Source organism: Schistocerca serialis, chromosome 9 (assembly GCF_023864345.2).
Source record: "Schistocerca serialis cubense isolate TAMUIC-IGC-003099 chromosome 9, iqSchSeri2.2, whole genome shotgun sequence".
In the NCBI taxonomy this organism is placed as follows: Eukaryota; Metazoa; Arthropoda; class Insecta; order Orthoptera; family Acrididae; genus Schistocerca; species Schistocerca serialis.
The window spans coordinates 282,048,180-282,051,605 of record NC_064646.1 but is presented as its reverse complement, the minus strand read 5'-3'; the positions used below and the strand labels follow the sequence as shown (position 1 = coordinate 282,051,605).

General features: G+C 41.9%; 1 pseudogene; it reads right to left on the bottom strand.

Annotated features, from left to right (window-relative positions):
- Positions 1 to 1,742: 1,742 nt before the first annotated feature.
- On the bottom strand, positions 1,743 to 1,860 carry LOC126420187 (5S ribosomal RNA; annotated as a pseudogene).
- Positions 1,861 to 3,426: the final 1,566 nt, after the last annotated feature.

Below are 3,426 nucleotides of genomic sequence, written 5' to 3'. Positions count from 1 at the left end.
CAGTATCTAGTTTCAGAATCTCTGTTTGACCATGATGTAATCCAGCCTTTTCGAAGTATACCTCCTCCTCTTGTGATTCTTGAAGCCCGTGGTCTACTGTAACTATTTCTAACACTCCTTCCCCTACAACCGCATTCCAATCATCCACGCTTATTAGATTTTCATCTCCCTTTACGTACTGAATTACCCGTTCAGTATCCTCATGTACTTCCTCTATCTCCTCATATTCTGCTTGGGACGTCGGTACATATAGCGCAACTACCTTTGCGACGTTGGTTTGCTATCGAATCTGATGAGAACAACCTGAACACTGAACTGTTCACAATAACTCATTCTCTGCTCTACTTTCCTGTCCATAACGAATCCTTCTCCCGTTATAACATTTTCTGCTGCTCTTAATATTAGCGTATATTCATCTGGCCAGAAATGCTTAGCTTCTTTCCATTTCACTTCACTGACCCCCACTATATCTAGATTGAGGCTTTGTATTTCCCGTTTTAGATTTTCCAGTTTTCCAATTACGTTCAAACTTCTGACTTTTGATGCTCCGACTTCCAGAATATTATCCTCTCACTGGTCAATCCATCTCTATCTCATGTTCACTTCCCCCTTGGTAGCCCTTCCCGATGATACTAATGGGGGACCAATCCCGAATCTTTTGCTCGTGGAGAGATCTTCACGACACATGTCCTGTGGATACACTTTATGTGTCTTTAGTTCAGCGGTTTCCATTGCCTTCTGCACTGTCATGCCATTGATCATTGCTGATTCTTTCTTCTTCCACCTCTTAGTAGCAGTCCGCCCCCCCCCCCCCTCCCCCGTCCTGCTTCGGCACGAACGTGTCCTGAACCTTTGTCCGCTCCTCCGCTCCGTTTGACAAGGCCTATGGCAAACCGAGGGTGACTTCTTATGCTGGAAGTCTACGGCTACCATTCCTGATAACTTTTATTCAAAATTAAAGCAGTGGCTGCGTTCGAATCTGGGAACCATAACGCTCTGATTATTAGTCAAGACGCTACCCCTAGACCAAACAATTTTTTGCTAAAGCAGCGGTTGTTTGACAGGTTTATTTTGTTCTCATGACCTCCATAATTATCTTATTATTTGACTTCTTGATTTATTATGTAAGTTTTATGCAATTGGTATATCATTATGTTCATAAGTGCACGAAAACACGCTTCAGCTGAAATAAATCGTATCACATCTGTGTGTTGTAACTGATGTCCTATCGAAGTATTGCATCCTAACTTAAGAAGAATCACGTCACTAACTGGTGTGTTTAATCCACACTTACTTAAAATACAGGTTAATTGTATTAATAACCAGTTGTAAACATGACATATGTACATTAACGCTTGTAAAGGCATCGCTTATAATTCTTGTTCATAGCTATACTATATCGTTTTAAACGTGTTTAAATAACCGGTTGCGAATTTTAGAGATGTGTTATTGCCCACTAAATTGGGTGTTTTTTGCAGCAGTTTAATGATATCGTGTATTGCATTAGGCTTAATCAGGTAGCTTTCTACCAAACTCCGTCCGAACAGGCCTCGGCAGGCCCAACGGTACCGACCGGCCGCCGTGTCATCCTCAGTCCACAGGCGTCACTGGATGCGGATATGGAGGAGCATGTGGTCAGCAAACCGCTCTACCGGCCGTATGTCAGTTTACGAGACCAGAACCGCTACTTCTCAATCAAGTAGCTCCTCAGTTTGCCTCACAAGGACTGAGTGTACCCCGCTAGCCAACAGTGCTCGGCAGACCGGATGGTCACCCATCCAAGTACTAGCCCATCCCGACAGCGCTTAACTTCGGTGATCTGACGGGAACCAGTGTTACCACTGCGGCAAGCCCGTTGGCAGCTTTCTTCCAAAGTGTCCTTTTATACGGCTCTGGACCGCCTAACAAGAAACCTGTATGACTAGATTATCTTTGAATGCAGGTGAACATAGAGTTTATGATATCTGTAACACAGTGAACTTAATTCCAGTTTAGTCCTGAGGTCGGCACCGAGCACAGACAGATATATTAAAGTGGGACAGTTCGCTACTAAATGTGAGTTGTGATGTATCTAAGTTGAATGCAAATTTTATTTCATTTTCTACTGTTTTAAAACATTCTAAAGATGTTTGCGTCTGACGAATGGAACCGATAATGAAGATGATATTTCTGTGCGACTTGTGGCTGATCCGCAGTTTTAGTTCTTACCATCGCTCTTTTCCCTACCTGCGATGCTTGCACTCCCTTGGTACGAAATTGTTATCTTTGTGTGTCGGGGCAGGATGGAGTTTGGTTTGGGAAGACACTTTTATTTTTATTTAATTATATTCGAGGGTTGGGGGATGTGGGGAGTGGGAGGGCAGTGGTCATCCTTCGCCTTGCTGATCTCGTCCTTGCTTTCTTTATCTCTTGTGCTAGCTTTGAGTTACCTGTGATGTTCTCACTTATCAGTATTTGTATGGTTCCGAACCTCAACCTGTATAAACGAAACCATTATAGGGTCGCTTTGTTGTCCGTCAGCCTATTTGCCTGTCCGAATCTTCAGAACCGTTTTTCTCAATAATGGGTAAACGATCGAGTTGAAATTTATGTCACATACTAAAGATCGACGATCCCTTGGCTGCGCAAAACTTTAAGCTTCTAAGTCGCTGCAACTGAAAGATATGGCCATTTATATCACATATTCTCATACTCCCAAACTCACTTCTCGTTGACCTAGAACCATGAAATTAGGCAAGAAGCAAAGATTCAAAGTACAAGTAACGGAAAAAATCCGAAATTTTTACACGTAATTGCATCGAATAAAAAATATATTTTCGCCATTGGAACGTTCTTCAGTCGCCAAAAGCCTAAAGGAAAAATATTACTACACGCAAACATAAAAAGTAAGTTTTAGTCATATTGCAGTAAGTAAATTGAAAATATTTTACTAAATCTGCTCTCTCTACATATATAAACTGAAGTCAGCTGCACGCTCCTTTTTGTATGTTCGGGCTAGTATCAGGAACTACCGAAGCGATTTTGATACGATCTTGTGATTCCCGAGACCGTTAGCTTAGAAGTAAGTACCAACATCGATAACAGGCAGAAATCGTCAAGATTCTCTAATTCCAGGATGGATGAACTATCTAAACATATATAATTACACTCATCTTCAGAAAATAACAGAACGCTTTGAACGACTAGAGACAGGACGTTCATATTCACAGGAGATATGCATTAGTATGTTCTGCAGAAATGGTTAGTATTTCAGTCACCTCGGTTCAGCATGTGTCCTGTTGCCTAGTAGGCACGGAGTCCGCGGTGGGAATCTGGCGTCCGTCGGTCGTCGTAATTTAATATATTGTTTATTGGTAACGTTGATTGTTGCCGACTTACGTGGTGGGCCTTAATCAAAATGATACTTCATTTTAATTTTGATTTACA